The 12500-nt window shown below is 45.4% G+C and overlaps 1 protein-coding gene and 1 pseudogene across 1 annotated transcript in view; both read right to left on the reverse strand.

Annotated features, from left to right (window-relative positions):
- LOC138367233 (integumentary mucin A.1-like) overlaps nucleotides 1-12500 on the reverse strand; it is a 43631-nt gene that overhangs the window by 4622 nt on the left and 26509 nt on the right. The window lies entirely within an intron of this gene.
- The window catches only part of LOC138367331 (5S ribosomal RNA), a 119-nt pseudogene continuing 92 nt past the window's right edge, over nucleotides 12474-12500 (reverse strand).

Raw genomic sequence — 12500 nt, forward strand, 5'->3', positions numbered from 1 at the left:
TTATCTACTTTTGCAAACTAATCTGTGCAACATTATCTACCTGGTGGAGTCTCTCCGCAGCAATTATGATCTCGTTATTTGTAAATGTTCGTCTGTTTTGATGTGTGGTGCAGCCCGTGGCCGAGCTCCTTCGTGTTGAGCGTCTTGTATTTAGTGTGTTCATCATTGAAGGTTTCTAAGTTGAGTAAAGCTCACCCAGCAAGATGCCTCGCGCCCTGGAAACATAAACCATAACTGACCCTATTTTCCGCTTGTTACAGCTTGCAATAAAGTTGTTACATCTTGGCTTAACGTGATTTTGACGTATTAGAACGTTGTTACAACTTGTTATATTGATTTTTATAACTTGTTAGGAGGTGTTAAATCTTATTCGAACGTTGTAGCAACGTCGTAGTTTCGCTGTGTGTTTGGCGAAGATCTATTGCTCCTACATTCTTCCTCCAGTCCTCCTGTTGCTTTTTTTCCACCTTTATCTTTTGTTTCCTGATTTGTCGTTCCTTGTGAAGTTCCTCTGTTTTCACCCTTCTCTCCCTCTTTCTCTCCTCCTTCTCATCCTTGTATATGTGTGTGTGTTTTATTTCGTTAGTTGCTTTCTACTTTTTAGTATGTTGTTTTCAGTGTTCCGCTCTTGTTTAATACGAACCTGTACTGGCAATATCCAGGTCCCGTTGCTATAGTTATGTCTCGTGAGTATTGCTTCCCATCTTAATGAAGCATCCTCAGGCTCCTTGTCTCTCTTATTAGTCTCAGGTCTCTTGCTTATTTATTACTCCCTTTTTACTGTCTCACTCTTCTGTTTCTTGACAGTTCCCATCCACTCAACCTTCTCCAGCAGAGGTGAAGCGACTAGCTTGGAGGAGCGCAAACACACTGCCTCTACCCGGGTTCGATCCCGAGCGCCGGCGAGAAACAATGGGCAGAGTTTCTTTCAACCCTATGCCCCTGTTACCTAGCAGTAAATAGGTACCTGGGTGTTAGTCAGCTGTCACGGGCTGCTTCCTGGGGGTGGAGGCCTGGTTGAGGACTGGGCCGCGGGGACACTAAAGTCCCGAAATCATCTCAAGATATACTCAAGATATATAAATACCTCGCTCTTACACAACAACAACTAACATGAGAGACGGCAGATGTACATTTGGTCTATGCTACAATGTTTTCATTTATGTAGTGACGTTCATATTGCGTTTCATCTGATTGTTGTGCACATTTTGTATCATGCAAGATGGCGCTGTGACGAGCCTTCCTTCCTCACCTCTGTCCTGTCATGTGACCCGTTGAGCGGGTTACATATGATGTCGGTAGAGCGACAATCTCGCTTCATGCAGGTCGGCGTTCAATCCCCGACCGTCCAAGTGGTTAGGCACCATTCCTTTCCCCCGTCCCATCCCAAATCCTTATATCCTGACCCCTTCCCAGTGCTATATAGTCGCAATGGCTTGGCGCTTTCACATAAAAACTCCCTCCCTTGTCAGCGATCCCGCACCTGGTTGAGCGAGGACTGTCACTACGTCATAGAGTGAGTATTCTGACACCCGCCCTCCCCGTAGCCAGGCGCTCGTGTGCTCACCCGAGACATCGTCTGTCCAAACTTAACAGTATTCACGTACTGTCCATAACGTAGACAGCGATGGTCTTGGAAGAGACAGCAGCAGGGGTGGAGTCACACTTTACTATAGTGAAAAGGAATTGACTCGAGATCACAATCGACTTGAGAATGGTCCAGGACGGACCGAAACGTCGTCGTCCCTTCACCTTCTAGTGTGTGGTCTGGTCAACAAACTTCAGCCACGTTATTGTGACTCCTCGCCTACATCTTCTTGAGGTTATCTTGAGATGATTTCGGGGCTTTTAGTGTCCCCGCGGCCCGGTCCTCGACCGGACCTTCACCCCCAGGAAGCAGCCCGTGACAGCTGACTAACACCCAGGTACCTATTTTACTGCTAGGTAACAGGGGCATAGGGTGAAAGAAACTCTGCCCAATGTTTCTCGCCGGCGCCTGGGATCGAACCCAGGACCACAGGATCACAAGTCCAGCGTGCTGTCCGCTCGGCCGACCGGCTCCCCGGTCTCCTTACATAGTTATAAAGCAAACAAACTGAACAGTAACATAGGCAGCTGAAGGTGAATGCTGTGTTGGGTGAGAAGGAGTTATCGCCTGTTGTTTGACATAGCTATACTATCAAGTAAGCCCTGCTTACTTGATTATATATTATATATTTCATTCTAGCGTGGTGACCTTCCGTCGAGACCCAGACTCCTTTCTCACCTCACCTAAAAATTATGGCAGCCATTACTATGCTAATGGTTGAAATAATATTCAGGGTTGATTAACTCTTAGCTAACCTCTCCCTGAGGTCTGTGTGTGTGCGTGCGTGTGTGCGTGCGTGCGTGCGTGCGTGCGTGCGTGTGTGCGTGCGTGCATGAGTAATCAAGCGATTTTGAGTGTCTCTGTGAGTCACTTCTGTCTGTAGTGTCCATCAATATGAGCTCGTTCTGTGTTATCCTCATTTGAAAAAATGTTTCTTTGTCGCCAAATAATTGTGTAATGCTCTGTGTCTCCCTAATCCCACGCTTCTACGGTAATGAGGTTCAATCCCATCAGTTATTATTAATTACTCAAGCCCTTCAGCTCAAGAATGAGCTTTATTGCATATATATCATTTTTTGGCTTGTACTTTGGTGTTTCAATCCGGGGCTGCATATTGAAGAGTGGGTCTCACGTACGTTATGTGTAGGACCAGGAAAGCTCCGTTCTCCTTGTGTTTGAAGGCTATGAAGGAGTTTTTGGCCACTCAGGCATATGCTGCTGACGTTATTCTCCTAAATTGGGTTTCCGGTATGAGATTTTTGGGTTTGTCTTTTCACAGGTTTTTTCTTCGTTTTTGAAGTAAGAATCTGTCTCCCGTTCATTCTATACTGCTGTACACGTCTCCTCACTCCTCTTACATTCCACAGAACATTGCATTTGGCTGGTTAATTTTTAGTAGCCATTTTCAAACCCCTTCCTTAATAATGTGCCAAGATCTTCTTGAAGGGACCTTCCCTCTGTGTCATAATTATTCGCATTTGTTTTGCTTCTTCTTCAAACATTACTATGAAGGAACAAATCCACAAGGGCCGTGACGAGGATTCGAACCTGCGTCCGGGAGCATCCCAGACACTGCCTTAATCGACTGAGCTACGACAGGGTTAAAAGGGTTGAAACCGAAGTTCTACTAAGTCTGGTTCTACTAGTGTCTGGGATGCTCCCGGACGCAGGTTCGAATCCTCGTCACGGCCCTTGTGGATTTGTTCATTTGATGCATCACGTTAGTGTGATCTCTGTGTGTGATTACTATGAAGGGCTTAATTTCCTCTCAGGTCGTTAGCATATACTAGAATCATGATTGGTCCCAGCACTGACCCTTGGGGCACTTCTTTCGTTACCTCTTTCCACCTTGGACGGTGGAAGGAGGAGAGCCACCTTGGATCTCTACGCTCACTGTAACCCCTTTGTAACCGTAGTTAAGGGAGCCGGTCGGCCGAGCGGACAGCACACTGGACTTGTAATCCTGTAGGGTTCGATCCCAGGCGCCGGCGAGAAACAATGGGCAGAGTTTCTTTCACCCTATGCCCCTGTTACCTAGCAGTAAAATAGGTACCTGGGTGCTAGTCAGCTGTCACGGGCTGCTTCCTGGGGGTGGAGGCCTGGTCGAGGACCGGACCGCGGAGACACTAAAGCCCCGAAATCATCTCAAGATAACCCTCAAGAAGGGCCTCTTCTCCATATCCATTCTTGCTAGAGGTAAGCCAGGGGATTGTGCTGTCTCTTTAACGTTCATGGTGATGCATTATTGGGTCCAATAGCTTTAGCTTCATCTAGTGGCGCTAGTTGTTTCCTTGTTCTCCTGTTACCTTAGTATTTAACAGTCACTTAGGGGATTACCGCCTCTCCTAGCACTGGGAGCACTGGGAGCTGTAAACCTGAGCTTGTAAAAGCACCTTCATCACCTTCAGTGATTAAGTGCATAATTGCACACTAGTTTCTTTATCAGCTATCTCACCCTGTCAGAGTAAATGAGACAAATGTATGTGAATGCATGTGTGTGTGTATATGTATATATATGTGTGTGTGTATGTATATGTATGGGTATAAAGTATATATGGAAGCTGATCAGAATTACATTTCACCTTTGTAAATGTACATAAATGACACTATGTAAAAGACACATCTAACACTTTATGTAGGGCATACGTAAATCTGTGTATGTATGTATTTACGTATGTAGGTTAGCTTAGCATTTTAAAAGCACCGAATCACCTTCTGTGGTTGAGTGTTCAATAAACCCTTGAACTGTATGTTTAACACATCTCTAACCCTGTCCATGGAGGACAGAAGAAAATGTATATATGCTGGTTAGCATTGTAAATGTGTGGCCACGTGTGTGATAGGAAAAAAAAACTGGGAACTGTTCAGGCATAGTTGGGAACACCCTATCTTTCTTTCACCCTATGCCCCTGTTACCTAGCAGTAAAATAGGTACCTGGGTGTTAGTCAGCTGTCACGGGCTGCTTCCTGGAGGTGGAGGCCTGGTCGAGGACCGGGCCGCGGGGACACTAAAAAGCCCCGAAATTATTTCAAGATAACCTCAAGATAACACTATGGATACTGGTGTTTAATTCCTCGGAAATTACTTTATCATTTCCTGGGTGTCTATCTCCTCTTTTTCTTTATCTAGTCGCCTGGATGTTCCCTGTCATGTTACTCCTTATCCGACTATGTAGAAGTTTTAGTTGTTGTTTGCTTTAGAAGCAATATTATTTTGATAATTTTGTTTATACTTTTATATATATGTTTTAGTTCCTGTACATGTTCCTTCTATACGGGTTTGTTTGTGCCCTTTGACCTCTGTACTTCCTCCACGCCCTCCTACTTTGTTTTTTGTTTCTTGACACTGTCTATACCCGCCAAACACACACCGAAACTACGACGTTGGTACAACGTTCGAACAAGTTTTAACACCTCCTAACCAGTTATAACAACCAATACAGCAAGTTGTAACAACGTTCTAATACGTCATAAACACGTTAAGCCAAGATGTAACAACTTTATTACAAGTTGTAACAAGCGGAAAATAGAGACAGTTCGGTTTGTGTTTCCCGGGTATATTGAACCATGGGTTATTATATACCTGGTTGATACCTGGTTGATGGGGTTCTGGGAGTTCTTCTACTCCCCAAGCCCGGCCCGAGGCCAGGCTCGACTTGTGAGAGTTTGGTCCACCAGGCTGTTGCTTGGAGCGGCCCGCAGGCCCACATACCCACCACAGCCCGGTTGGTCCGGCACTCCTTGGAGGAATAAATCTAGTTTCCTCTTGAAAATGTCCACTTTGTGGACATTTTCCACATTTGTAGGACATTTTTCTAAATGTCCGTAGAGGAAATATTTTCCTCTACGTTTTCCTGTATGGTTGGTATGACACTGTCTTCAGCCTCTTTTCATCTCCATTTGTCTTGATCCATCATTTTTTGGGTTGTTTTTCGTCTTTCTTCCACTGTTCATTTTCCAGACACTGTCTCACTGTCATGTAATCCGGTTCCCATGACCACTTGTCTCATGGGAAGGTGGTTGTGGTAGTCGGCATGGATATGGTGGTAGTGGTTGTGATGGTGGTGGTTGATGACAGTTGTTTTGAGTTGTGTCATATTGTCAAATATAAGTACACAGTGATCACTGGCTGATACATCTGTAGTGAGGATTACAGCAACATGATGTTGTTTGATACATCTGTGGTGAGGATTACAGCAACATGATGTTGTTTGATACATCTGTGGGGAGGATTACAGCAACATGATGTTGTTTGATACATCTGTGGTGAGGATTACAGCCACATGATGTTGTTTGATACATCTGTGGTGAGGATTACACCAACATGATGTTGTTTGATACATCTGTGGTGAGGATTACAGCCACATGATGTTGTTTGATACATCTGTGGTGAGGATTACAGCAACATGATGTTGTTTGATACATCTGTGGGGAGGATTACAGCAACATGATGTTGTTTGATACATCTGTGGGGAGGATTACAGCCACATGATGTTGTTTGATACATCTGTGGTGAGGATTACACCAACATGATGTTGTTTGATACATCTGCGGGGAGGATTACACCAACATGATGTTGTTTGATACATCTGTGGTGAGGATTACAGCCACATGATGTTGTTTGATACATATGTGGTGAGGATTACACCAACATGATGTTGTTTGATACATCTGTGGTGAGGATTACAGCCACATGATGTTGTTTGATACATCTGTGGTGAGGATTACAGCAACATGATGTTGTTTGATACATCTGTGGTGAGGATTACACCAACATGATGTTGTTTGATACATCTGTGGTGAGGATTACAGCAACATGATGTTGTTTGATACATCTGTGGGGAGGATTACAGCAACATGATGTTGTTTGATACATCTGTGGTGAGGATTACACCAACATGATGTTGTTTGATACATCTGTGGTGAGGATTACAGCAACATGATGTTGTTTGATACATCTGTGGGGAGGATTACAGCAACATGATGTTGTTTGATACATCTGTGGTGAGGATTACACCAACATGATGTTGTTTGATACATCTGTGGTGAGGATTACAGCAACATGATGTTGTTTGATACATCTGTGGTGAGGATTACAGCAACATGATGTTGTTTGATACATCTGTGGGGAGGATTACAGCCACATGATGTTGTTTGATACATCTGTGGTGAGGATTACAGCAACATGATGTTGTTTGATACATCTGTGGTGAGGATTACACCAACATGATGTTGTTTGATACATCTGTGGTGAGGATTACAGCAACATGATGTTGTTTGATACATCTGTGGTGAGGATTACAGCCACATGATGTTGTTTGATACATCTGTGGTGAGGATTACAGCCACATGATGTTGTTTGATACATCTGTGGTGAGGATTACAGCCACATGATGTTGTTTGATACATGTGTGGTGAGGATTACAGCAACATGATGTTGTTTGATACATCTGTGGTGAGGATTACAGCCACATGATGTTGTTTGATACATCTGTGGTGAGGATTACAGCCACATGATGTTGTTTGATACATCTGTGGTGAGGATTACAGCCACATGATGTTGTTTCATACATCTGTGGTGAGGATTACAGCCACATGATGTTGTTTGATACATCTGTGGTGAGGATTACAGCCACATGATGTTGTTTCATACATCTGTGGTGAGGATTACAGCCACATGATGTTGTTTGATACATCTGTGGTGAGGATTACAGCCACATGATGTTGTTTGATACATCTGTGGTGAGGATTACAGCCACATAATGTTGTTTCATACATCTGTGGTGAGGATTACAGCCACATGATGTTGTTTGATACATCTGTGGTGAGGATTACAGCCACATGATGTTGTTTGATACATCTGTGGTGAGGATTACAGCCACATGATGTTGTTTGATACATCTGTGGTGAGGATTACAGCCACATGATGTTGTTTCATACATCTGTGGTGAGGATTACAGCCACATGATGTTGTTTGATACATCTGTGGTGAGGATTACAGCCACATGATGTTGTTTGATACATCTGTGGTGAGGATTACAGCCACATGATGTTGTTTCATACATCTGTGGTGAGGATTACAGCCACATGATGTTGTTTGATACATCTGTGGCGAGGACTACATGAGTAAAGAGCAGTGCCCGAGGAATGAGTTAGGATTACAGTGACGCAGTGAGGCTACACTGGACACATGTAAGGTACACCACACTGGACACATGTAAGGTACACCACACTGGACACATGTAAGGTACACCACACTGGACACATATAAGGTACACCACACTGGACACATATAAGGTACACCACACTGGACACATGTAAGGTACACCACACTGGACACATGAAAGGTACACCACACTGGACACATGTAAGGTACACCACACTGGACACATGAAAGGTACACCACACTGGACACATACAAGATACACCACACTGGACACATATAAGGTACACCACACTGGACACATGTAAGGTACACCACACTGGACACATATAAGGTACACCACACTGGCCCAACAGTGGTATCATGTGTTCCCTGAGGTAAGGGGAACGTTGTTGACAGTTGTGTAATGTTGACCTCTCTCAGGCTCTCTTGACAGGGTGTACCGCCCTCAGGACAAGTCTCCTCAACCAACGAAATAGTGAAAGTTGTGTAAAAGAACATATCGAGGCCATGCGGTAGGATCGAACGCTCGTTCTTGGAGTCCCCCCCGGGCACATGCCTTGACCCCGGCCTCTATACGCTGTCAGTGATACATCAAGTTGTCGTGGTTCGACTGTGTCAAGCTGTGTATATTTATATTATTTGGACAGAGGGTTTGGGTTGTTATGGTGCTAGGTGTGACCTAATTATATGTCATAGATGCTTTGGAGAAGCAAGGACTTGCAGGCAGTGGGGTCGCGGTGGGGTCACGGTGGGGGTCATGGTGGGGGTCATGGTGGGGGTCATGGTGGGGGTCATGGTGGGGTCATGGTGGGGTCGCGGTGGGGTCACGGTGGGGGTCATGGTGGGGGTCACGGTGGGGGTCACGGTGGGGGTCACGGTGGGGTCACGGTGGGGGTCACGATGGGGGTCACAGTGGGGTCACGGTGGGGGTCACAGTGGGGGTCACGGTGGGGGTCATGGTGGGGGTCACGGTGGGGGTCACGGTGGGGTCACGGTGGGGGTCACGGTGGGGGTCACGGTGGGGTCACGGTGGGGGTCACAGTGGGGTCACATTGAGGTCACGGTGGGGTCACGGTGGGGGTCACGGTGGGGGTCACGGTGGAGGTCATGGTGGGGGTCACGGTGGGGTCATGGTGGGGTCACGGTGGGGGTCCCAGTGGGGGTCACGGTGGGGTCACGGTGGTGGGTCACGGTGGTGGGTCACGGTGGGGTCACGGTGGTGGGTCACGGTGGGGTCACGGTGGGGGCCACGATGGTGGGTCACGGTGGTGGGTCACGGTGGGGTCACGGTGGGGGTCATGGTGGGGTCATGGTGGGGTCACAGTGGGGTTAATATATATGCTCGTAAGGACATTAAATATTGTGATCGTTTTGAACTTTGGACATAAAATCTCAACTGGAAGAAAGTCTTACAAAGTCTAATTTATATAAGAGATTAACTAAGGTAAGAGCTGAACAAGGCCGTTGAGAAAGTCGCAAAATTAACACAAAGTCTAAGATCGTCTTGTTGATTACTAAGGCACCAAGTTAAATTCCTGAAGCCCTTTTTTGTTCCACGTTTAGCTCGACCTTGACCAACCCAACCACTTGGGCTGGACGGTAGGACGACGGTCTCGCTTCCTGCTGGTCGGCGTTCAATTCTCGACCGTCCAAGTGGTTGGGGCACCATTCCTTTCCCCCGTCCCATCCCCAATCCTTATCCTGACCCCTTCCCAGTGCTATATAGTCGTAATGGCTTGGCGCTTTCACCCTGATAGTTCCCTTCCCTTCGACCTTGACTAGGGTGACCCTTAGCCTTGAAGACTGACTCATTACTAAGCCCTTGTGTTGACATTAGCAACAAGGGGCGACGTACAGTCATTTGATTATTGACTTGTAATGAGAAAGAAAGAATGTTATCAAGGGGAAAGCGCCAAGCCATGACAAGTATGTAGCACTGGGAAGGAGGTTAGGATTAGGATTTGGGATGGGACGGGGAGGAGGAATGGTGCCCAAACACTTGGACGGTCGGGGATTGAACGCCGACCTGCATGAAGCGAGGCCGTCGCCCTACCGTCCAGCCCAAGTGGTTGGGCACCACGTCTACATAGTCACCATCTCTAATACTTCCGAGACCAGATTCTGTTTTCTAGTGCAGTTTTGTCGTCTAGATAACAAGCTTATTTACTGTGTGTGTGTGTGTGTGTGTGTGTGTGTGTGTGTGTGTGTGTGTGTGTGTGTGTGTGTGTGTGTGTGTGTGCCAGGGTGTGCACGCGGGCGTAGGCGCGCTCCTAAATGTACTCGCCTAAATGTGCTTGCAGAATGGTGCCTTTCCAACCGTCAGTTGTCTCACGAGTTCCGTCCTCCCTGTTTGCTGTCTTGACTAATTATGTGACCCATTCTCCTGCTTACATAGTGGTGTTTGTAACTCTGTGCACCATAGTGCAAAGGTTGACGTTCTAAGCAATTAGATAGTCAAATTTTGTACTATTCACTTTATAGTCGGAAAAAATGAAGCTAAAAAACGAACTTAAATATTCCTAGGCCTGATATAGTACACACATGTACTATATTACGCCTCAGATATCGTCTATTAGGCTTAGGAATGTTAGGTTGGGTTACTTAAGTTTATCTTTGCAAAGTTGAAAATAGTTTTCCGGTTTGTTCAACTCAAAATCAAATGAACAAATGCACAAGGACCGTGATGAGGGTATGTACTTTTACCATGTCGTGGAACAGTCGATTAAGGCAGCGTTTCGGATCCTCTCGGACGTAGATTCGAACCCTCATCCCGGCCATTGTGGATTTGTTCAAGTGAAATGTTCTAACATCCCTGTAAAATATCTACGCCTGAAATTTCCATCCTATATATATCCCTATTGTAACCTGCGTTACACTGAAGAGTCCTTTTTGTCAACCTCTATTCATCTGAAAATTCTAATGTCTTCATCATTCCGTCTCTCGCAGTGTTTTGGAAATTAAAGAACAAATCCACAAGGGCCGTGACGAGGATTCGAACCTGCGTCCGAGAGCATCCCAGACGCTGGATTAATCGACTGAGCTACGACATGGTATAAGAATTGCAACCAGAAATTCAACTGAATTTACATGTGGATTTGTTCATTGATGCATCACGCTATTGTGATTTCTGTGTGTTTTGGAGATTAGTTCCCTTAGCCTCTCCTCAGAGTTCAATCCTCACAGTTCTTGTTCTTGATCAAGTTTGGCTTTGTTTCTTTAGGCGGGAATTGCCAGCGTGGGTGATGGTCTATCTCAGCACGAGGTTCATGCATGTCGTAGAAAGGACTTTTGTAGGTTCCTAAACGCTACCTTTTTGTTTGTCAAATGTACATGTAGTGCTGAGGATATTGTTTACATGAACCTCCGGCGTCATGCTGGGGTTGTGCCAGCTCTTAACTTGTTTTCATTTTCTGTTTAAGGATGTAATTTTCCTCATTTCCCATTATTTAATGAATATGAAAGATTCATTTCTTCACATTGACTCTCATTGACTGTACTCACCTAATTGTACTCACCTAATTGTGCTTGCGGGGGTTGAGCTTTGGCTCTTTGGGCCCGGCTCTCAACTGTCAATCAACTGGTGTACAGATTCCTGAGCCTACTGCGCTCTATCATATCTACACTTGAAACTGTGTATGGAGTCAGCCTCCACCACATCACTTCCTGTGAGTTTGACTTAAAGATTCTCATTACCTTACTTTTATATGGGTTGAAGTTGTCCGTCCCTGAAGCTTATTCAGGGACTTTTAACTGTAAAAAATACTCCTGTGTTCTCCCGGTGTTAGTAAATGTTGCATCGTTCGCAGACATCGATATAAACGCATCAACTTCTTCATTTGCATATGTCAGTAACAGTAAGAGGCCATATTACTGGTCATTGTGGTACTTGATTTGCAACTTTCTACTCTTGAGGCCTCTTCCCTCACCATAATCCCTTGTTTCTTATCAGAGAGGTGCTCTCTAATCCACTCTATAACCTTTCAAGTGTTTCTTATCAAAGAGTTGCTCTCTAATCCACTCTATAACCTTTCAAGTGTTTCTTACCAAAGAGTTGCTCTCTAATCCAATCTATAACCTTCCTAGTGTTTCTTATCAAAGAGTTGCTCTCTAATCCAATCTATAACCTTCCTAGTGTTTCTTACCAAAGAGGTGCTCTCTAATCCAATCTATAACCTTCCTAGTGTTTCTTATCAAAGAGTTGCTCTCTAATCCAATCTATAACCTTCCAAGTGTTTCTTATCAAAGAGGTGCTCTCTAATCCAATCTATAACCTTCCTAGTGACACATCTTGATTCACTAATCTGGCTACAATCATGATAGGTGGAGTTGTACTTCTTACAACCTAATGAGACACATAAGCTTTCCCTTTCTCCTATCTTGACTACGGGCTCACCATAGGCCGTGCTACTTGGAACTTTTTGTTCCAAGTAGCTAATCTTAAGCAACAACAACCCCAATCTTGAGATTGTCTTGAGGCTTAGGGTCCCCGCGGCCCGATCCTCAACCAGGCCTCCTTTTTGTTACACCCTCCCGGGAAGTAGCCCGAAGCAGCTGTCTAACTCCCAGGTACCTATTTGCTGCTGGGTGAACATGGGGCATCAGGGTGAAAGAAACTTTTTGCTCATTTGTCTCCGCCTCCACCGGGGATCGAACCCGGAACCTCAGGACTACGAATCCGAAGCGCTGTTCACTCCAGCTGTTAGGCGCCTAAAACGTTATTGCCAACAGCATTTGGTGTTCCCAGGC

The sequence above is a fragment of the Procambarus clarkii genome, chromosome 21, assembly GCF_040958095.1.
Source record: "Procambarus clarkii isolate CNS0578487 chromosome 21, FALCON_Pclarkii_2.0, whole genome shotgun sequence".
Classification (NCBI taxonomy): domain Eukaryota; kingdom Metazoa; phylum Arthropoda; class Malacostraca; order Decapoda; family Cambaridae; genus Procambarus; species Procambarus clarkii.